At 50.4% G+C, this 24,519-nt stretch overlaps 1 pseudogene; it reads left to right on the top strand.

Annotated features, from left to right (window-relative positions):
- Positions 1 to 23,657, top strand: LOC123108440 (putative receptor-like protein kinase At3g47110; annotated as a pseudogene).
- Positions 23,658 to 24,519: the final 862 nt, after the last annotated feature.

Below are 24,519 nucleotides of genomic sequence, written 5' to 3'. Positions count from 1 at the left end.
ATGGCCATGGTATTTCCCCTCATGATACTCACACTCCTCTTCTCGCTTCCAGCGACCATGTTAGCTGATCCTTTCCTCCATAGAAATAATGACACTGACCTAGCTGCGCTGCTAGCCTTCAAAGCACAGTGCTCCGACCCTCTTGGTATTCTTGGTAGGAACTGGACCACCGGTATATCCTTCTGCCACTGGGTTGGTGTCTCTTGCAGCCGGCGTTTGCAGCGTGTCACCGCCCTTGTGCTGCCAGGCATACCACTCCAAGGAGCGATCTCCCCGTATCTTGGTAACCTCTCTTTTCTTCATGTTCTAAACCTCACCAACACAAACCTCACGGGCTTCATCCCACCTGATATAGGTAGATCGATTTGTCTTGTTGTTCTTGATCTTAGCCGTAATGGATTGTCAGGTATTATCCCTCCTACTATAGGAATCTCACAAAGATAAAGACCCTTGGTCTAAGCCAAAACGATCTTGCTGGGCAAATACCATATGATCTGCGAAACTTGGAAAATCTTAGGCATATTGATATGGGGACAAACCACTTAAGTGGCCTGATACCAGTCGGAGACAACAGTCTATCAGGGCCGATACCACCCAGTATTGCCTCATGTTCCATGCTTGAAACCTTCGTGTTGCAACGAAATCAGCTATCCGGTCCAGTACCTCCAACTATATTCAATATGTCTAGACTACAGGTTCTGGTCCTCACCAAAAACACCTACTTAACAGGACCCATCCCTGGCAACAAAAGCTTTAATCTGCCCATGTTGCTAAATTTCCGTATGGGTGGCAACAGTTTTCAAGGTCGTATTCCATTAGGACTTGTATCATGCAGATATCTCAAAGCAATTACCCTATCCGACAACTCTTTTGTGGACTTTATCCCAGCATGGTTTTCTAAACTGGCACAACTCACTCTCCTTAGTTTAGCTGTAAATGGCCTTGTTCGTTCAATTCCGGCTGAGCTCAGTAATCTCACTTTGCTAAATGGGCTTGATCTCTCAAGTTGCAATCTAAGTGGAAAGATCCCGGATGAATTAGCAGAAATGGGTCAGCTCACATATTTACATTTGTCAGATAATCAATTAACAGGTTTGTTTCCGGCTTTTGTCGGTAACCTATCCCGACTGTCTATGCTAGGAATACAATCGAACCATTTAACTGGATTAGTCCCGGTAATTTTCGACAACCTCAGATCCCTTAAATTTCTTGACATTGGAAGCAATCATTTCAAAGGGACACTCGATTTCCTGTCCACTCTCTCCATCTGTAGACAACTCCAGAACATCGTCATAGAAATGTATTCTTTCACCGGGAGCATTCCCGCTTACATTGGAAATCTCTCTACAATGCTAAATTCCTTTTTTGCAGACTTCAACCGTTTAATTGGCATGATCCCGGCAACAATATCAAATCTAAGTGATCTTAGTGCAGTATCTTTTCCTGGCAACCAATTTGTTGGATAATCAGCAACTAAGCTTTACTGAGGGCCAACGGCCAGTACATATACAGATGTGGTAAAGTGCAGAAAAGCCCCTTATACAATGGGGATGTACACACTGAACTATACACATCTAACACCCCCCTCAAACTCATGATGGATCAACAACACTGAGTTTGGAGAGGAAAAACCCATGCTGCGCTCGAGTCTGTGCCTTCGTGAAGAAGTCAGCCAACTGTAACTCAGAGGGCACATCGTGAAGCGCAAGAGTCTGATCCTGCACAGCAGCACGCACAAAGTGGGCATCCACACCGATGTGCTTGGTGAGCTCATGCTTCGCCGGGTCACGCGCAATACTGATAGCACTGGTACTGTCGGACAGTAGAGGAGTGGAGGTAGTAGCAGACACACCAAAATCCTCAAGTAACCACCGTAACCAGATCACCTCAGCCATCAACATAGCCATGGCTCGCAACTCAGCCTCTGTACTTGAGCGAGAAACTGCAGTCTGCTTCTTTGTCTTCCAGGCAATAAAAGAGCCACCAAGAAAGACACAGAAAGCAGACAGCGATCGTCGATCAGAGGGATCACTAGCCCAGGTAGCATCATAATAGGCCTGGAGCTCAAGAGAGCTGGAGCGGGGAAAGAAAAGGCGCTGAGAGATCGTGCCACGAAGATATCGTAGAACACGGAGAAGGTGACTATAGTGGACAGAGGTGGGGGCGGAAACAAACTGACTCAGGATGTGGACAGGATAGGAGATGTCAGGACGCGTAACAGCAAGATAGACAAGACTGCCAACGAGGTGGCGATATCGAGTGGGATTAGGAAGAGGGTCACCATCAGAGGCACGAAGCTGAACGTTGAGCTCCATAGGAGTCACAACAGTGCGCTCATCACCGAGAGCAGCGCGAGCAAGAAGATCCTGAATATATTTTTCTTGGGAGATGTAGAAGCCATTAGAGGTCGAGGAGATCTCAATCCCAAAAAAATAGTGAAGTGGACCAAGATCAGTCATGAGAAACTGGTCGCGAAGGCGAGACTTAACAAAGGCAATGTACTCAGAGTCGTCACCAGTGATGATCATGTCATCAACATAGAGAAGGAGAAGAGTCCGACCACGAGGAGACGTGTGAACAAACAACGCGAGATCATGATCACTGGGCAAGAAACCAGCGGCAGTCACCACAGAGGCAAAGCGCTCAAACCAGGCGCAAGGGGCCTGTTTAAGACCATAGAGGGAGCGCCGAAGTCTACAGACCATACCATCAGGGGCATAGTACCCCGGTGGTGGCTGCATATAAACCTCCTCATGCAACTCGCCATTGAGAAAGGCGTTCTGGACATCAAGTCGAGAGATAGACCAATGACGAACAGAAGCCACAGCAAGGAGAGTGCGGACAGTGGTCATGTGGGCCACAGGAGCGAAAGTCTCATCATAATCGCATCCCTGCTCCTGCTGAAAACCACGGGCCACAAGGCGAGCTTTGTAGCGCTCAATAGAACCATCAGAGCGAGTCTTAATCTTGTAGACCCACTTGCAGGTGATGGGACGAACACCGGAAGGGAGAGGAACCAAATCCCATGTGCATGAGCGCTCAAGGGCAGCAAGCTCTTTGGCCATCGCAAATTGCCATTCAGGATGAGTCATGGCAGTCCGATAGGAAGTGGGCTCAGCAAGAACAGAGAGACCGTACCAATCAGGAGAGTAGCGATCAGGCGGGGGGCAAGGCCGAGCACGGAGGTTATGTATCAGGGGAGGCGTGAGGGGAGGTGCACCAGAGGTGGAAGGTGCGTCAGGGGAGACATCCGCAACACGAGGGCGACGAGTATAGTGGAGAGGGAACGGTGAGAGAGGGTGACTGACTGGAGATTATGGTGGAGAGGTGGAGGAGTAGGATGGAGGAGATGGGGTCGGTGGTAAATGCGAAGGAAGGAGAGGTGCCGGAGGAGGAGGTGACACAGGAGGCACATAACAGGGTGTATCAGGAAGGAGAAGGAAAGAAAGGTTTTCCACAGAGAGACTTGAGGAAAAAGGACATGGGTAGTAAGAATGAGACTCGTCAAAAGTCACATCATGCGAGATGCACAAGCGACGACCCATGGGATCCCAACATCGATAGCCCTTGTGCTCATCACTGTAGCCAAGGAAAACACACTCAACCGACTGAGTAGTCAGTTTGGTGCGTTCTCGGGGGGCAAGAAGAACATATCATACACATACAAACATACGGAGAACTGAGTAGTCAGGAGAGCGACCAGTGAGGCACTCCATAGGAATACCACCCTGCAGAGCAGTCGATGGCTGAATGTTGACGAGATAAGTGGATACAGAGACAGCCTCAGCCCAAAAACGAGCTGGAAGGGAAGCAACAATCATCAGCGCACGAGCAGTCTCAAGCAAATGACGATGCTTACGTTCGGCAACGCCATTCTGAGCATGGGCACCAGGACATGAGAACTGGGCAAGAGTACCCTGTTCCCCAAGAAAACCACGCAACAACTGAGAGATATACTCTCCAGCGGAGTCAACACGAAAGGTACGAATGGGCGCGGATAACTGGGTGTGAACCATGGCAGCAAATCGTTTGTATATCAGAAGAACCTTGCTACGAGATTTCATGAAGTAGAGCCAAGTGTAGCGAGAGAAATCATCAATAAATAGAACATAGTAGCGATGACCACCTTTTGAATCAAAGGGAGCAGGACCCCAGACATCAGAATGAACTAAGTCAAAAGGACGCTGAGATACAGACTCACTAGTAGGTTAAGGTAACTGAGTCTGTTTGCCAATCTGCAACCATTACAATGTAAGGAGACATCTCTAGATATAGACCCTAAGAGGCCCTGACGAACTAAAGAAGACAAACAAGAGCCACAGATGTGACCAAGACGATGATGCCACTATTGGAAGGACGCAGACAAAGAGGCAGCAAGAGCATGGGAGTTGGCAGAAGTGGTGGCAGCGGAAGGAACACAAAGCCAGTCAACCTCCCGAAGACCCTCTGACTCACGGCGCCGGGGGCCAGCACCAACCAAAGCCTTGGTGCAACGATCCTGAATGGAGCAAGAGTCGGTATCAAGAATGACACGACAACCAGAATTAGTGAGTTGGGCAGTGGAAAAAAGATTCATGGTAAGGAGAGGAACATGTGAAACACTAGGAACAGAAAAGGATGGAGTGGAAAGAAGACCACGACTAGCAACAAGAAGAGATGTGCCATCGGCGGTAAGAACATTGACAGGTGATGGCACATCTCTTCCTGTTGCTAGTCGTGGTCTTCTTTCCACTCCATCCTTTTTTGTTCCTAGCGGAACCGGCGGAACAGGAGCCACCGGAGCAACATGGCAGGGCGGACAGGTCACCTCGCCAGAGAGAACACCCCACAGTAAAAGACCGCGCATATGGATACGCATGAAGCCCACAAACTCTGCATAGTTGGTGCCATCAAATATCACTGAGCAGCGAGGAACAGCCACATAGCCCGAAGAAGACATACTGAGATATCTTTCCTTCAATCAGCTCCTGTTTTTTTGGTCAACAGATCTAGAAACTAGATCAGGATCAGGGGACTCACGCGCCCCCGATTTTGGATCGGGCAGAAGGCAAGTTCGCTCGAGGGGGAAGCCGACGCGCAGAAACTGGATCCCCCGAGCAGGAGCAGCCCAAGCAGAGCTCCCGAGCGGAAGCAGGCACGCCCAAGCAGAGACCCCCGAGCGGGAGCAGCCCCTGATCGAAGATGCAGCGAAGCCGGAGATGGGCTTGGGGAGGCTGCGCCTGTACGAGACAGGGATAGCGGCGGCGGCTGAACAAGCTAGTAGATCGGGGGCCGGACGGAGAGGAGGCAGGCCTTGAGCGACCACGCACGTGCTCGGTGCAGCGGCCTGAAGAAGACGAGACAGACCGGGAGCGAGGAGGGAACAGCCGGAGACGGCCAGTGGCCGCCGGAGACTAGGTACGAGGCGCACAGAGTTGCATCGTGCGGGAGGAAGGGGCTAACCTAGCATCTGATACCATGTTGGATAATCAGCAACTAAGCTTTACTGAGGGCCAACGACTAGTACATATACAGATGTGGTAAAGTGCAGAAAAGCCCCTTATACAATGGGGATGTACACACTGAACTATACACATCTAACACAATTAAGTGGCACCATGCATTCTGTTACACTATGAGAGAATCTCGAAGAACTAGACCTAACTCAAAATAACATGTTTGGCCTGATCCCAACTCATATTGGTGCACTAACAAGATTGCATCAATTAGTCTTACAAGACAACAATTTTTCTGGTACCATACCGGATGGTGTTGGTAACCTAAGTATGCTAGAGCATCTAATGCTTGAAAATAACCATCTGTCGTCAACTATACCTGAAAGCTTATTCCATCTCAGTAACCTTCGAGAATTAAGTCTATCTCACAACTTCCTTATTGGTTCATTGCCCAGTGATTTCAGTTCCATGGAAGCAATAGACATTATAGATGTATCTGCTAACTACTTGGTTGGTAACCTCCCGACTTCATTTGCACAAAATGGACTGTTAAGCAACCTTGATCTATCACACAACATGCTGCAAGATTCAATCCCTGCCTCTTTCAAAGGGTTACTCAACCTAGAAGTTTTGAACCTATCCTGTAATAACCTTTCTGGCACTATTCCAAAGTATTTGGCCAACTTTACTTCTCTGACTAGCTTGAACCTTTATTTTAATAAGTTTCAAGGAGAGATACTAGATGGAGGTATTTTCTCAAGAAACATCAATTCACAATCTTTAATTGGAAATGTCGGGTTATGTGGTGCCCCACGTCTAGGATTTTTGCCATGCCTAGTTGATTCATTCCCATCCAACAAACATTTGGTATGTTTTTTGGTTCCAGTTCTCATGATAATACTGGGAGCTATAGCAATTATCCTATACCTAATGAACAGAAAGAAAAATAGAAAGCAACCAGATGCTATGACTTCTATGGACATGGCTGACGTGATCAGCCATAGGCTAGTCCTACCATGATATTGCTCGAGCCACTAATAATTTCAACGACGACAAGATACTTGGAGCTGGAAGTTTTGGCAAAGTTTACAAGGGCCAACTGGATGATGGTTCAGTGGTTGCAATAAAAGTGCTCACCATGCAAGTCGAGCAGGCCGTGAGGAGCTTTGATGCTGAATGTCAAGTGCTGCGAATGACTCGGCATCGCAACTTCATACGGATGATGGCTACGTGCTCCTGCGACCTGGGTGGCGACGCGCCGACCGCCGCCTTGGTGCTGCCGTTTGAGCCTCCGCCCGGCCTTCCCCTGGCCGCCGGTGCCGCTCCCCTGCCATCCGTCGACCCTGCTCCCCTGGCCGGAACCTCGCTGCCTCCGCCTCCCCAGGCCGTTGCCGCCCCCGCCGCGACTGTCGCGCTGCTGCGCTAGGCCGATTTGGCTGAGGACGATGACGCCGCTGCCGGCCGCCCCATCGTCTGGCGAGACCTGTCGGCCCGCCGCACGGCGCCTCGGCCGGGGCTGGTGGCCTCGCCGCGGCACGGCTGCCCGTCCTCCCCTTCGGCTCGCCGGCCTCCTCCTCTCCCCCTTCTGCCGACCCCGCGCAAAAGGGCCTCTCTTGGGTCCAGGACCGCTCGCCGCCACCGTGCTCCGGCGTGGGGTGTCGCGGGGCGGTCCGACCTGGGCAGTGCTCGGCGCTCTTGGCGCCCCGCCGCGGTCACTGGCCGGCACATCACGTCTTCGCCGGCGGCTGCTTCTGGTCGGCCGTCGTTCCCCCTTCCGCCCGTTCATAGCCGAGTTTGGATTCTCCTCGCTCCGGTTCTCCCCCTCCCAGCCCCTCCGCCGCCCTTGGCTCGCCGTGGCACCTAGGCTGACGCCGGCGCCGGCCGCGACGGTGGCTGCAACGTCGGGGGAAACCCTAGGTGCTGCCGCCCCGCCCGCTGGCTGGGCCGCGCCGCTGAGGGCCAGAAGGCGCCTGGGCCTGGCGCTGGGCCCCCACCTAGTGCGGCTATGCCTTCGGGCCAGCCCACTTTGGCACGTTCCTGGGCCGGTCCGACCGGCCCGGCGATTCGGCCTATTTGGATGCCGAGCGGTTTCCCCAGGCACCCCATTTGGCCCCCTCCCACCTCTGTTCGAACCCTAGCCCGCACCCCATCCTCCCCCGCCGTCGGCGACGTCCCCCTCCCCGCCGTCGCCCCCCGCCGGCATGACCCGAGACTGGCATGACGCGGCCCCGCGGCCCAAACGCCGCGCTGATGAGCGCAGGCCCGACGACGCCCGCGTGGACGACCGGCGTGACGACCGGCACAACTCCTCCCGCCCCTCCCCCGACGCCCTTCGTCATGAGGCCGACCTTCGCCGGCAACTCACTGGCCGCGGTGACTGCCGGTCACCTCCTCGCGAGGCTCGCCGGTCCCCTCCTCGCCGCTCGCCCGGCCGGTCGGACCTCCGGGGCCGGTCCCGTTCGCCGCCTCCCACCTCCGAGTGGCGTGACCAGCGCCGCCGCTCGCCCTTCCGGGTTCGCCTGCGGGACTCCAGTCGCTCCCCTGCGCGCTCCGGTCGCCCCCGGTCTCCTGACCGCTCCCAGGCCGCGGCCCTGCAAGGCCCTCCGCCCCCCGCTGCCCAACCTCACCGATACCAGCCCCCGTGTGGGGAACCGAACTCCCCCCCCCCCCCCCCGCGGGCAATGGCGCGGGTCGGGGCAGGCCGGGCGGCAAACGCAAGAAGAAGAGGGGTTTGGGGCATGCCAATGCCGCGGCCCCGGCCATTGGTTCTTCTCGGGACCTGGTGGCTTCCACCACAACGGCGCTTCTCCCTGATGACCACATCTCCGACCTCATCAAGTGCTTCAACTGCGGCCTTTCCGGCCACTCCCAGGTCGCTTGTACTCGTCCCCAGGGTTGCTACCTCTGCTCGGATCCTGACCACCCAACGATCCTGTGCCCCGACCGCCCGGCGCCGGAGGAGTGTTGGATGTATGGACATGGGATTGAGGGCTTCGGCTTCTTCCACGTAGAGGTGCCTGACATCCCCTCCCCCTCACCATCGCTCCTGGTGATTTTCACCGTGAAGGATGGGGTCGCCTCGCCGGAGATGTTAGAGGAAGAGCTCAACCATCTCTACCATTGCTCATGGGATTGGCAGGTCACCATGCTCCCCGGAGGCCAGTTCTCGGTTGTGTTCCCCGACGCCATCAGCCACGGCTACGGCACCCGCAGAGGAGACATCACTTTAGCCCTTCACGACCTAGTAGTGGACATCTCCGTGCCGGTGCGGGACCCCCTGGCGGTGGCGGTCTTGGACACTGCTTGGATCCTCCTCGGGGGCCTACCCGACATCGCTCGTTCAGAGCGGGTTATTTGGAGCATGTCCCGCATCCTCGGCAAGGTGGTGGTCATGGACGAGCTATCCCTCCGCAAGGAGGAGGAGGTTCGCGTCAAGGTCAAATGCCTCGACTCATCCAAGCTTCGCGCCACGATCCGGGTGTTCTTCAACGATCAGGGTTTTGACCTCCGCATCTCCCTCGAGCCGCCCAACCACATTGGCCGCCCCCGCATCCCCGACGATAGCTTCTTGGGGGTGGGCCAGGCGGAGATGGGGCGGGGGATCGGTGCAGCGACCGCGACCCCCGTCACGGACACCGCTCCGGCTCGGAGGAGGACGATGACGACTCCGAGGACAGTCCTCCTCACGACCAGCCCCCCGCCCCTGCTAGGAGTGGCGGCGGGACCGTCCGCACCCGCTCCTCGACCGTTGCGTCGCCCCCCGACGATGGCCTCGACGCTTCGGACGCCAGCCTTCAAGTCTTCCCCGCCTCATCACCTCGCTCCCCCGTCGGTCAGCTGCTTGATGTCTTCACCAACCTCTCCGCCGAGGCCGCCCTGGACCCGCCCCGCTTGGCCACGCCCATGCTTCCCGCTCCGTTGGTGGGGTCCCTGGGGGTGGTCGTGGCCACCCTGGACCCGACCCCTTCTGACCCGGCCGATGGTGAAGCGGCGCTGGAGATGACGCTGCTTTCCTCCCTGCTGCCTGCAGCAGCCAGGCCGCAGCCGGGGATGGAGATCCAGCCTTTCGGCGACGATCTGGCTCTGACGCCGCCAGCTCCTCCGGCTTCCGTACGGCCTTGCGGCCCGACGCCTCCGGGTTCGTCTCTGATGCTCCTGGACTCCGCTGCCATGGGGCTGCAGGTGGTGGTGACCACCCCGGTGGCCGCCCTCCCTCCACCCCCCGGACCGCGGCCTACTCCAGGCGGGCTAGGTCGACCTCATCGCCGGTGACCTCCTCCCGCCGCAGTGCTCGGATCGAGGCGGCCAGGCCGGTTGGCAGCCCTGCTCTGCCTATTCCCGAGAAGGCAGAGCTCAAGGCCGCTGCTCGGAACCTCGAGCCAGGTACCCCGATCATCCCTACCACTTCAGCTACTCGTTCCTTTTTGTCCTTGGAGTCGACTCCGCTTGGCCACCTCACGAAGGTGGCAGCGAACTCGACGATTGTGTTTCGGGGGGAGGTTGCCCCCCCGCTAGTTCAAATTGAGACTATCCGTGCACGGGAAATCCTAGATGGTCGCCTCGCCGAGGCCCGTCCACACGCTTCCTCGTCTTCGGACGCCCCCTCGGGGACGGCTCCGAACCCTCCGCCTCGCCTGCCGGCCGCCCCAGTTGAGATCCGCGGCCGCACTCGCTCTCGTACCGCTGCCCTTTGCGCCCAGAGCGCTTCTAGTGTCTTGGGGTCAAGCAGCCCCCCGATGGATGATTGATGCGGACCCTCTTTTGGGACATCCGTGGTTTCGGCCAAGATGGCCGACGCCGCCAACTAATCGAATACATGCGATCTGAGCGAATCGACATTGTGGCCATTCAAGAAACCATGCGTACTGAATTTTCCCTGTCGGAGCTCGAGCCCTTGAGCTTCGACCTATTTGCTTGGCACTGGCTCCCTTCTAGTGGGAGTGCGGGCCACTCGGGTGGCATCCTCCTAGGGGTGAAGGATGCCACCTTTGAGGTAGGCAACATGGATCGGGGCGAGTTTTCTGTGAGCATGGAGATTTTTGAGCGGGCTCTGAACTTCAAATGGGAAATTATTGCAGTATATGGGCCGGCCGACCACCGCCGGTCTGAGGCTTTCCTCGGTGAGCTCAGTAGGGAGGTCGCGGCTGCGCAACTTCCGGTTGTGGTGGGAGGTGATTTCAACCTCATCAGGTCGGAAGAAGACAAGAGCAATAACTTGGTGAACCTCCCACGGATGCAGATGTTCAATGACTACATCGCGGACATGGGGCTGCGTGAGCTTGATCGTGTCGGGGCCAGGTTCACTTGGACTAACCGTCAGGTTGAGCCGACTCGATCAGTCCTCGACAGGGTCTTCGCTTCCCCTGAGTGGGACATTCGTTTCCCCCTAGCATCGCTCTGGGCGATTATGCGCATTGGCTCAGACCACGTCCCCCTTCTCCTCTCTTCAGAGAATGAGCGTCCTCCTCTCCTGCCCCGATTTCGCTTCGAGACCTTCTAGTTACGCCAACCTAGGTTTTCTGTTGCCGTGGGCACGAGATGGCTCGAGGTGAAGGAAATATGCCCCAGAGGCAATAATAATGTTATTATTTTATTTCCTTATATCATGATAAATGTTTATTATTCATGCTATAATTGTATTATCCGGAAACATAATACTTGTGTGAATACATAGACAAACCAAACGTCACTAGTATGCCTCTACTTGACTAGCTCATTAATCAAAGATGGTTATGTTTCCTAACCATAGACATGTGTTGTCATTTGATTAACGGGATCACATTATTAGGAGAATGATGTGATTGACATGACCCATTCCATTAGCTTAGCACCCGATCGTTCAGTATGTTGCTATTGCTTTCTTCATAACTTATACATGTTCCTATGACTATGAGATTATGCAACTCCCGTTTGCCGGAGGAACGCTTTGTGTGCTACCAAACGTCACAACGTGACTGGGTGATTATAAAGGAGCTCTACAGGTGCCTCCAAAGGTAAATATTGGGTTGGCGTATTTCGAGATTAGGATTTGTCACTCCGATTGTCGGAGAGGTATCTCTGGGCCCTCTCGGTAATGCACATCACATAAGCCTTGCAAGCATTGCAACTAATGAGTTAGTTGCGAGATGATGTATTACAAAACGAGTAAAGAGACTTGTCGGTAACGAGATTGAACTAGGTATTGAGATACCGACGATCGAATCTCGGGCAAGTAACATACCGATGACAAAGGGAACAACGTATGTTGTTATGCGGTCTGACCGATAAAGATCTTCGTAGAATATGTAGGAGCCCATATGAGCATCCAGGTTCCGCTATTGGTTATTGACCGGAGACATGTCTCGGTCATGTCTACATTGTTCTTGAACCCGTAGGGTCCGCACGCTTAAGGTTTCGATGACAGTTATATTATGAGTTTATGAGTTTTGATGTACCGAAGTTAGTTCGGAGTCCCGGATGTGATCATGGACATAACAAGGAGTCTCGAAATGGTCGAGACATAAAGATTGATATATTGGAAGGCTATATTCGGACACCGGAATTGTTCCGGGTGATTTCGGAGAAAACCGGAGTACCGGAACCCCCCCGGGAGAAGTAATGGGCCATATGGGCCTTAGTGGAGAAAGAGAAGGGCAGCCAGGGTGGGCTGCGCGCCTCCTCCCCCTGGTCCGAATTGGACTAGGAGAGGGGGGCGGCGCCCCCCTTTCCTTCTCCTTCCCCACTTCCTTCCCCCTCCTAGTAGGACTCCTACTAGGACTCCTACTAGGAGGAGGACTCCTCCTTGGCGCGCCTATAGGGCAGGCCGGCCTCCTCCCCTTGCTCCTTTATATACGGGGGCAAGGGGCACCCCTAGACACACAAGTTGATCCACGTGATCGTTTTCTTAGCCGTGTGCGGTGCCCCCTTCCACCATAATCCTCGATAATATTGTAGCGGTGCTTAGGCGAAGCCCTGCGACGGTAGAACATCAAGATCGTTACCACGCCGTCATGCTGACAAAACTCTTCCCCAACACTTTGCTGGATCGGAGTCCGGGGATCGTCATCGAGCTGAACATGTGTTAAAACTCGGAGGTGTCGTAGTTTCGGTGCTTGATCGGTCGGGCCGTGAAGACGTACGACTACATCAACCGCGTTGTGCTAACGCTTCCGCTGTCGGTCTACAAGGGTACGTAAATCACACTCTTCCCTCTCGTTGCTATGCATCACCATGATCTTGCGTGTGCGTAGGATTTTTTTTGAAATTACTACGTTCCCCAACAGTGGTATCAAAGCCTAGGTTTTATGTGTTGATGTTATATGCACGAGTAGAACACAAGTGAGTTGTGGGCGATATAAGTCATACTGCTTACCAGCATGTCATACTTTGGTTCGGCGGTATTGTTGGACGAAGCGGCCTGGACCGACATTACGCGTACGCTTACGCGAGACCGATTCTCCCGACGTGCTTTGCACAAAGGTGGCTAGCGGGTGTCAGTTTCTCCAACTCTAGTTGAACCGAGTGTGCCTACGCCCGGTCCTTGCAAAGGTTAAAACAGCACCAACTTGACAAACTATCATTGTGGTTTTGATGCGTAGGTAAGATTGGTTCTTGCTTAAGCCCGTAGCAGCCACGTAAAACTTGCAACAACAAAGTAGAGGACGTCTAACTTGTTTTTGCAGGGCATGTTGTGATGTGATATGGTCAAGACATGATGCTAAATTTTATTGTATGAGATGATCATGTTTTGTAACCAAGTTATCGGCAACTGGCAGGAGCCATATGGTTGTTGCTTTATTGTATGCAATGCAATTGCGCTGTAATGCTTTACTTTATCACTAAGCAGTAGCGATAGTCATGGAAGCATAAGATTGGCGAGACGACAACGATGCTTCGATGGTGATCAATGTGTCGCGCCGGTGACGATGGTGATCACGATGGTGCTTCGAAGATGAAGATCACAAGCACAAGATGATGATGGCCATATCATATCACTTATATTGATTGCATGTGATGTTTATCTTTTATGCATCTTATCTTGCTTTGATTGACGGTAGCATTTTAAGATGATCTCTCACTAATTATCAAGAAGTGTTCTCCCTGAGTATGCACCATTGCGAAAGTTCTTCGTGCTGAGACACCACGTGATGATCGGGTGTGATAGGCTCTACGTTCAAATACAACGGGTGCAAAACAGTTGCACACGCGGAATACTCAGGTTATACTTGACGAGCCAAGCATATACAGATATGGCCTCGGAACACGGAGACCGAAAGGTCGAGCGTGAATCATATAGTAGATATGATCAACATAGTGATGTTCACCAATGAAACTACTCCATCTCACGTGATGATCGGACATGGTTTAGTTGATTTGGATCACGTAATCACTTAGAGGATTAGAGAGATGTCTATCTAAGTGGGAGTTCTTTAGTAATATGATTAATTGAACCTAAATTTACGATGAACTTAGTACCTGATAGTATCTTGCTTGTTTATGTTTGATTGTAGATAGATGGCCCGTGCTGTTGTTCCGTTGAATTTTAATGCGTTCCTTGAGAAAGCAAAGTTGAAAGATGATGGTAGCAATTACACGGACTGGGTCCGTAACTTGAGGATTATCCTCATTGCTGCACAGAAGAATTACGTCCTGGAAGCACCGCTGGGTGCCAGGCCTGCTGCAGGAGCAACACCAGATGTTATGAACGTCTGGCAGAGCAAAGCTGATGACTACTCGATAATTCAGTGTGCCATGCTTTACGGCTTAGAATCAGGACTTCAACGATGTTTTGAACGTCATGGAGCATATGAGATGTTCCAGGAGTTGAAGTTAATATTTCAAGCAAATGCCCGGATTGAGAGATATGAAGTCTCCAATAAGTTCTATAGCTGCAAGATGGATGAGAACAGTTCTGTCAGTGAGCATATACTCAAAATGTCTGGGTATAATAATCACTTGATTCAATTGGGAGTTAATCTTCCAGATGATTGCGTCATTGACAGAATTCTCCAATCACTGCCACCAAGCTACAAGAGCTTCGTGATGAACTATAATATGCAAGGGATGAATAAGACTATTCCCGAGCTCTTCGCAATGCTGAAAGCTGCGGAGGTAGAAATCAAGAAGGAGCATCAAGTGTTGATGGTCAATAAGACCACTAGTTTCAAGAAAAAGGGCAAATGAAAGAACAGCAAGCAAGTTGCTACTCAAGAGAAGAAACCCAAACCTAGACCTAAGCCTGAAACTGAGTGCTTCTACTGCAAGCAGACTGGTCACTGGAAGCGGAACTGCCCCAAGTATTTGGCGGATAAGAAGGATGGTAAGGTGAACAAAGGTATATGTGATATACATGTTATTGATGTGTACCTTACTAATGCTCGCAATAGCACCTGGGTATTTGATACTGGTTCTGCTGCTAACATTTGCAACTCGAAACAGGGACTACGGATTAAGCGAAGATTGGCTAAGGACGAGGTGACGATGCGCGTGGGAAATGGTTCCAAAGTCGATGTGATCGCGGTCGGCACGCTACCTCTACATCTACCTTCGGGATTAGTATTAGACCTAAATAATTGTTATTTGGTGCCAGCGTTAAGCATGAACATTATATCTGGATCTTGTTTGATGCGAGACGGTTATTCATTTAAATCAGAGAATAATGGTTGTTCTATTTTTATGAGTAATATATTTTATGGTCATGCACCCTTAAAGAGTGGTATTCTTATTAAATCTCGATAGTAGTGACACACATATTCATAATGTTGAAGCCAAAAAATGCAGAGTTGATAATGATAGTGCAACTTATTTGTGGCACTGCCGTTTGGGTCATATCGGTGTAAAGCGCATGAAGAAACTCCATACTGATGGACTTTTCGAACCACTTGATTATGAATCACTTGGTACTTGCGAACTGTGCCTTATGGGTAAGATGACAAAAACACCGTTCTCCGGTACTATGGAGAGAGCAACATATTTTTTGGAAATCATACATACAGATGTATGTGGTCCGATGAATGTTGAGGCTCGTGGCGGATATCGTATTTTCTCACCTTCACAGATGACTTAAGCAGATATGGGTATATCTACTTAATGAAACATAAGTCTGAAACATTTGAAAAGGTCAAAGAATTTCAGAGTGAAGTTGAAAATCATCGTAACAAGAAAATAAAATTCCTACGATCTGATCGTGGAGGAGAATATTTGAGTTACGAGTTTGGTGTACATTTGAAACAATGCGGAATAGTTTCGCAACTCACGCCACCCGGAACACCATAGCGTAATGGTGTGTCCGAACGTCGTAATCATACTTTACTAGATATGGTGCGATCTATGATGTCTCTTACTGATTTACCGCTATCGTTTTGGGGATATGCTCTAGAGACAGCCGCATTCACGTTAAATAGGGAACCATCAAAATCCGTTGAGACGACGCCTTATGAACTGTGGTTTAGCAAGAAACCAAAGTTGTCGTTTCTGAAAGTTTGGGGCTGCGATGCTTATGTGAAAAAGCTTCAACCTGATAAGCTCGAACCCAAATCGGAGAAATGTGTCTTCATAGGATATCCAAAGGAAACTATTGGATACACCTTCTATCACAGATCCGAAGGCAAGACTTTTGTTGCTAAATTCGGAAACTTTCTAGAGAAGGAGTTTCTCTCGAAAGAAGTGAGTGGGAGGAAAGTAGAACTTGACGAGGTAACTGTACCTGCTCCCTTATTGGAAAGTAGTACATCACAGAAACCAGTTTCTGTGACACCTACACCAATTAGTGAGGAAGCTAATGATGATGATCATGAAACTTTAGAACAAGATACTACTGAACCTCGTAGATCAACCAGAGTAAGATCCGCACCAGAGTGGTATGGTAATCCTATTCTGGAAGTCATGCTACTAGATCATGATAAACCTACGAACTATGAAGAAGCGATGGTGAGCCCAGATTCCGCAAAATGGCTTGAAGCCATGAAATCTGAGATGGGATCCATGTATGAGAACAAAGTATGGACTTTGGTTGACTTGCCCAATGATCGGCAATCAATTGAGAATAAATGGATCTTCAAGAAGAAGACTGACGCTGACGGTAATATTACTATCTACAAAGCTCGACTTGTTGCAAAAGGTTTTCGACAAGTTCAAGGGATTGACTACGATGAGACCTTCTCACCCGTAGCGATGCTTAAGTCTGTCCGAATCATATTAGCAATTGCCGCATTTTATAATTATGAAATTTGGCAGATGGATGTCAAAACTGCATGCCTGAATGGATTTCTGGAAGAAGAGTTGTATATGATGCAACCGGAAGGTTTTGTCGATCCAAAGGGAGCTAACAAAGTATGCAAGCTCTAGCGATCCATTTATGGACTGGTGCAAGCTTCTCGGAGTTGGAATAAATGCTTTGATAGTGTGATCAAAGCATTTGGTTTTGTACAGACTTTTGAAGAAGCCTGTATTTACAAGAAAGTGAGTGGGAGCTCTGTAGCATTTCTGATATTATATGTAGATGGCATATACTAATCGGAAATGATATAGAATTTCTGAATGGCATAAAGGGATACTTGAATAAGAGATTTTCAATGAAAGACCTCGGTGAAGCTGCTTACATATTGGGCATTAAGATCTATAGAGATAGATCAAGACGCTTAATTGGACTTTCACAAAGCACATACCTTGACAAAATTTTGAAGAAGTTCAAAATGGATCAAGCAAAGAAAGGATTCTTGCCTGTGTGACAAGGTGTGAAATTGAGTAAGACTCAATGCCCGACCAATGCAGAAGATAGAGAGAAAATGAAAGATGTTCCCTATGCTTCAGCCATAGGCTCTATCATGTATGGAATGCTGTGTACCAGACCTGATGTGTGTCTTGCTATAAGTCTAGCAGGGAGGTACCATAGTAATCCAGGAGTGGATCACTGGACAGCGGTCAAGAACATCCAGAAATACCTGAAAAGGACTAAGGATATGTTTCTCATATATGGAGGTGACAAAGAGCTCATAGTAAATGGTTACGTTGATGCAAGATTTGACACTGATCCGGACGATTCTAAATCGCAAACCGGATACGTGTTTACATTAAACGGTGGAGCTGTCAGTTGGTGCAGTTCTAAACAAAGCGTTGTGGCGGGATCTACATGTGAAGTGGAGTACATAGCTGCTTCGGAAGCAGCAAACGAAGGAGTCTGGATGAAGGAGTTCATATTCGATCTAGGTGTCATACCTAGTGCATCGGGTCCAATGAAAATCTTTTGTGACAATACTGGTGCAATTGCCCTGGCAAAGGAATCCAGATTTCACAAGAGAACCAAGCACATCAAGAGATGCTTCAATTCCATCCGGGATCTAGTCCAGGTGGGAGACATAGAGATTTGCAAGATACATACAGATCTGAATGTTGCAGACCCGTTGACTAAGCCTCTTCCACGAGCAAAACATGATCAACACCAAAGCTCCATGGGTGTTAGAATCATTACTGTGTAATCTAGATTATTGACTCTAGTGCAAGTGGGAGACTGAAGGAAATATGCCCTAGAGGCAATAATAATGTTATTATTTTATTTCCTTATATCATGATAAATGTTTATTATTCATGCTAGAATTGTATTATCCGGAAACATAATACTTGTGTGAATACATAGACAAACCAAACGTCACTAGTATGCCTCTACTTGACTAGCTCATTAATCAAAGATGGTTATGTTTCCTAACCATAGACATGTGTTGTCATTTGATTAACGGGATCACATTATTAGGAGAATGATGTGATTGACATGACCCATTCCATTAGCTTAGCACCCGATCGTTTAGTATGTTGCTATTGCTTTCTTCATGACTTATACATGTTCCTATGACTATGAGATTATGCAACTCCCGTTTGCCGGAGGAACACTTTGTGTGCTACCAAACGTCACAACGTAACTGGGTGATTATAAAGGAGCTCTACAGGTGTCTCCAAAGGTAAATGTTGGGTTGGCGTATTTCGAGATTAGGATTTGTCACTCCGATTGTCGGAGAGGTATCTCTGGGCCCTCTCGGTAATGCACATCACATAAGCCTTGCAAGCATTGCAACTAATGAGTTAGTTGCGAGATGATGTATTACGAAACGAGTAAAGAGACTTGCCGGTAACGAGATTGAACTAGGTATTGAGATACCGACGATCGAATCTCGGGCAAGTAACATACCGATGACAAAGGGAACAACGTATGTTGTTATGCGGTCTGACCGATAAAGATCTTCGTAGAATATGTAGGAGCCAATATGAGCATCCAAGTTCCGCTATTGGTTATTGACCGGAGACATGTCTCGGTCATGTCTACATTGTTCTCGAACCCGTAGGGTCCGCACGCTTAAGGTTTCGATGACAGTTATATTATGAGTTTATGAGTTTTGATGTACCGAAGTTAGTTCGGAGTCCCGAATGTGATCACGGACATAACGAGGAGTCTCGAAATGGTCGAGACATAAAGATTGATATATTGGAAGGCTATATTCAGACACCGGAAGTGTTCCGGGTGATTTCGGAGAAAACCGGAGTACCGGAGGGTTACCGGAACCCCTCCCCCCCGAGAGAAGTAATGGGCCATATGGGCCTTAGTGGAGAAAGAGAAGGGCAGCCAGGGTGGGCTGCGCGCCTCCTCCCCCCTGGTCCGAATTGGACTAGGAGAGGGGGGCGGCGCCCCCCTTTCCTTCTCCTTCCCCACTTCCTTCCCCTCCTAGTAGGAGTCCTACTCCTACTAGGAGGAGGACTCCTCCTTGGCGCGCCTATAGGGCAGGCCGGCCTCCTCCCCTTTCTCCTTTATATACGGGGGCAAGGGGCACCCCTAGACACACAAGTTGATCCACGTGATCGTTTTCTTAGCCGTGTGCGGTGCCCCTTCCACCATAATCCTCGATAATATTGTAGCGGTGCTTAAGCAAAGCCCTGCAACGGTAGAACATCAAGATCGTTACCACGCCGTCGTGCTGACAGAACTCTTCCCCGACGCTTTGCTGGATCGGAGTCCAGGGATCGTCATCGAGCTGAACGTGTGCTAAAACTCGGAGGTGTCGTAGATTCAGTGCTTGATCGGTAGGGCCGTGAAGACGTACGACTACATCAACCATGTTGTGCTAATGCTTCCGCTGTTGGTCTACAAGGGTACGTAGATTACACTCTCCCCTCTCGTTGCTATGCATCACCATGATCTTGCGTGTGCGTAGGAATTTTTTTGAAATTACTACGTTCCCTAACACGAGGCACGTGAGGCCCCCCATCGATCCCTTTCGACCATGGACAACTGGCACTTCTGCGCCAAGTGGTCACGACAATTCATGAAGGGTTGGGGTGCAAATGTTGGCCACGACATCCGCGAGTGTAAAAAAGCTCTCCTTCAGGAAATCCAGGCTCTAGACCTTCGGGCTGACTCCGCTGGCCTCTCGGCTGATGAATGGATGCTTAGATATGACTTGGAAGACCAGCTCACGGTCATCTACTCAGACGAGGAGGCATACTGGTGGCTGAGAGGTACTCAGAATTGGGTCCTTAAAGGGGACGCCAATACCGCCTACTTCCAGGCCATTGCGAACGGCCGCCGTCGCTGGAACTCCATCCCCCTTTCGTGGGATGGGGAACACCTCCTCTAGAGTCCCGAGGACATCCGGGCCCATGTAGATGGCTTTTACAAAGACCTATTCTCTGCTTCCCCTCGGGGAGGTCTTGCCCTGGCGCAAGACATTTGACCGGCTGACAGGTGCGTTTCGCTTGCGGACAACGAGGCCCTCACGGCTCCGTTTTCCGAGGCGGAAGTCTGGGCGGCTATTAAGGGCATGAACCCATCCTCGGCGCCGGGCCCCGATGGGCTCCCTGTGAAGTTCTTCTAGACCTTCTGGGAGGTGATCAAACCGGAGGTAATGGCACTCTTTGATGAGTTCTTCGTCGGGTCCATCGACCTCACCCGACTCAACCTTGGGGTAATCACCCTCATCCCCAAAGTAGCGGGGGCATCGAAGATCCGCCAATTCCGTCCAATTACGGTGATTAACGTCATCTTTCGCATCCTCGCAAAGGGGTACGCCATTAGGGCGGCCCCTTTTGCCGACCGGATCACTCACCCAAATCAGTCAGCCTTCATCCAGGGCCGTTATATCCTTGACGGAGTCCTGGTGTTTCATGAAGCACTCCATGAGGTTCACTCCAAACACCTCAAGGCTGTCTTCCTGAAACTTGACTTCCACAAGGCATATGACACGGTGAGTTGGGCTTTCCTTCAGGAATTTCTTCTTCGAAAGGGCTTCGATGATCGGTGGGTGACTAGGGTGATGCAGATGGTTTCCTCAGGCCAGACTGCGGTGAACATTAATGGGGAAATCGGCCCCTTATTCCCCACCTTTTGTGGGGTGCGACAGGGCGACCCTTTCTCCCCGTTCCTGTTCAACATGGTGGTTGACGCCTTGGCCGCCATCTTGGATAAGGCCAAGGCGGCTGGCCACATTAAGGGGATAGTCCCGCATCTGGTTGGGGAGCATGGGATCTCCCTTCTCCAATATGCGGATGACACCATCATCATGGTGGAAGGCTCGGAGAGTGATATCTCAAACCTCAAGTTCCTTCTACTGTGCTTCCAACAGATGTCCGGCCTCAAGATCAACTTCGACAAGAGCGAGGTGATGGTCTTAGGATACTCCCAAGACGAACGCCAGAGTATAGCGGATCGGCTTAACTGCCAGCTTGGGAGCTTTCCCACGACCTATCTAGGGATACCCATTAGTGATTCTAGGCTCACAGTGGCTGACCTGCGCCCCACGGTGGGGAAGCTTCAGCACCAGATCGAGCCTTGGCAAGGCCGGTGGCTATCCAAAGCTTCCTGTATGGTGCTAATCAACTCATCCCTCGCTAGCCTGCTCTTGTTCATCATGAGCTTCTATAGCCTTCCAGAGACGCTTCATCACGAGATCGCCACTGTTCAGGGCCGTTTCTTTTGGGCCGGTGAGGGAGACAATCAGAAGTACCACATGGTTAGGTGGTCTGAAATCTGCAAGCCTCACGACCAGGGTGGCCTCGGGATCATGTCTTCCAAGCGCATGAACATCGCCCTCCTGACTCGGTGGCTTTGGCGGATTTCCAACGGTGATGGTGGCCTGTGGCTTCGCATCATTCAGCAGAAATACCTCGGAGGCCAGCCTCTCGCATTCTGCCAGCGATCTAGGGGGTCCGAGTTCTGGCAATCCGTCATCCAGCTCCTCCCTGTCCTCCGGATCGGGACCTCGATTGAGGTCGGATCAGGCACTGCGACCTTGTTCTGGTTCGATAGATGGTCTGGCGACCTTCCCCTTGCGGCCCGCTTTCCAGGCCTATTCAACATTGCGGTGGCCCCTCACATATCGGTCGCGGCAGCCCTTATTGACTTAGGGCAGCCCGCGTTCTGGCGGCCCTTTGGTCTGGCTGAAACGGCCGATTGGCAGGAGATGCTTGACTGCATTGCATTGCACGCACCTGATCTTACCTCCGAGGATGATACTTCCAGATGGCGTCTAGAGCCGTCTGGACAATTCTCCACCAAGTCCCTGTACCAGGCCATTGCCCCCTCGCCTGGCCATGAAGCCCTCACCCTCATCTGGGAGATTTGCCTTCCCCTGAAAATTAGAATTTTCCTGTGGCAATGGATCCGTGGCCACCTCCCGTCTGGCGTCGAGGTCCTGAAGCGTAATGGTCCGGGTGATGGACGTTGCCCGCTCTGTGGGACGGAAGATGATTCAAATCATATATTCTTCACCTGCGTGTCCGCGCAGTTCTTATGGAGCTGTTTCCGCGAGTGAGTGGGTGGTAGCTGGGATCACAACAACTTCCCCGCCCTCTTCACCGAACTCCAGGCAATTCCACCCGCGGTGCGCCACATCAGGTGGTTGACCATTGGGGTACTAGCCTGGACGCTGTGGACTGTTAGGAATAAACTTGTGATTCGGCGCATCCCTCTTCGTCGTGCTACTAACGCTTTGTTCAAATGGTCTGGTTACTTGCAACTTTGGCGGCCGCTTAGCCGCCCCAGGGAGAGAGACGCCATCACCTCCATCATCACCCAGCTTCGCGTGATGGCTCTCCGCATGGCTCCTCCGCTTCCCCCACCACCCCCCCGAGCCAGACTAGATCGTCGTCTACTCCGCCATCGCCACCGCCTCGCCGTTATTTTGTTGTCTAGCTTTGTGCTTTGCTGGGCTTGTTGTTCTGTGCCCACAGCGGAACTTGGGTCTTTTTGTCTGTGTGTTGATCGTTGTGTTGGACCGTGCCAGCGGTGGCCTTGGGTGCGTGTGTGTGTGGTGTGTTCGTGAGACTTTGTTAACTTTGTGATTGGTGGTTTGCTTTATTTATAAAGCGGGGCGAAAGCCTTTTTCGGTAACTTGATACGGATATTGAATACTTGTTCCAACATGGATTTCAGAGCATTGCTGCTTCAGTACATGCCCAATGGTAGCTTGGAGGCACACCTGCACACTAAAAATAAGGAGCCACTAGGGTTCATCAAGAGATTATACATTATGCTTGGCGTGTCTGAGCGATGGAATACCTGCACCACCATCACTGTGAAGTTGTTCTACACTGTGACCTGAAGCCTAGCAATGTGCTCTTCGATGAGGACATGACAGTGCATGTTGCCGACTTTGGCATTGCAAAGTTACTTCTAGGCGATGAAAACTCCATGGTCTCAGCGAGTATGCGAAGGACAGTTGGTTACATGGCCCCAGGTATGTGTACTTATCGTGCTTTAGCAAATTATTTGGCAAGACATTTGCTATTACTTTCGTTAGTTAACACTTCTCATGAAAATTTTGAGCAGAGCTTGCATTCATGGGTAAGACATCACGGAAGAGCGATGTGTTCAGCTTTGGGATCATGTTTCTCGAAGTCTTCACCGGGAAGAGGCCCACAAATCCGAACTTCATCGGAGAATCCAGTCTTAGGCAGTGGGTTTCACAAGCATTTCCGACAAGACTTGTCAATGTTGTTGACAAGAAGCTTCTGCAAGGTGAAGAGATAACTAGGTATGGACCATGTGGCTTTCATCACCAAAGGAATACTAGTGAATTGGCATCATCCTCCACAGCCTGGAACATCGACTTTCTCATGTCGGCATTTGAGTTAGGTCTGGAGTGTTCAAGCGATTCTCCTGACTAGAGGATGAGCATGAGCGACGTGGTCGCGAGGTTGAAGAACATGAAGAGGGATTACTCTGCTTCCATTGCAACAACACAAGGAGCAGATGATCGTTGATCCATATGGGAATGCATTTGGTTGTCCATGTGAGTAGCATGTATCTGTACATACTTCTGCCTTTTTCCCATAGTAAATCAAGCATGGCACTGGCGCTGCCACATTTAGAGTTAGTATAGCTAGCTAGCTAGCAGAGTTGTAAGACTATGATTTTCCACACCTACAATGTCATCATCTATGCCAGTGATGTGTAATAGTAACTGGTCCTTGGGCTAAATCATTATGATGTTCTTGAATGCATTATATGTGTTCCTGAATGCTTGTATTTATCACTTTAGTTTAGCAAACTCCTGACTTTTATGTGTTAATGATATGCTCATAGATATTGCTGAGCTTATTTTTGTTCGGAGTTGATTCTTACAAAGGAACTCCCAACAGCTATTTCCTAATGTGTGCATCGTAGCATGGTTTCTAATATGTTTTAGTTAAGAGTCGCAACAGTTGAGCTCATAAGTCTCCATTGCATGATGAATGACTTATTCTATGGTTGCTGAGTGGAAAACAAATGGTTATGTTTGTCTTAAGATTAAGATACTTGGCCAAAAATATTGTTGCTCGATGATGGATAATGGTTTCGCCATACCTGTTTATTTTATTCATGTGCTCAGTTAACAGTTATAACATATTTACTCTTTCTATGGACTTAATTGAGCAGATTTGATTTTCATGATGGGAAATATCACGACAGTTTTTCATTTCTCCGAGCATTTTCTTATGAAGATACCGTTTTTCTTTAGGATCCAATCTCCCAGCTTTTGCTGACGCTATGTGTCTGGATGTGTTCTGTTTCTGAAACAATGAGCTTCCTCTTTATGTTAAAGAAACCACCATTTTTCCGACATGACAGCAGAACAAAATAAAG

This window comes from Triticum aestivum, chromosome 5A, assembly GCF_018294505.1.
Source record: "Triticum aestivum cultivar Chinese Spring chromosome 5A, IWGSC CS RefSeq v2.1, whole genome shotgun sequence".
Classification (NCBI taxonomy): Eukaryota; Viridiplantae; Streptophyta; class Magnoliopsida; order Poales; family Poaceae; genus Triticum; species Triticum aestivum.
The sequence above is the reverse complement of the archived record's forward strand: the minus strand, read 5'-3'. Positions and strand labels throughout refer to the sequence as shown.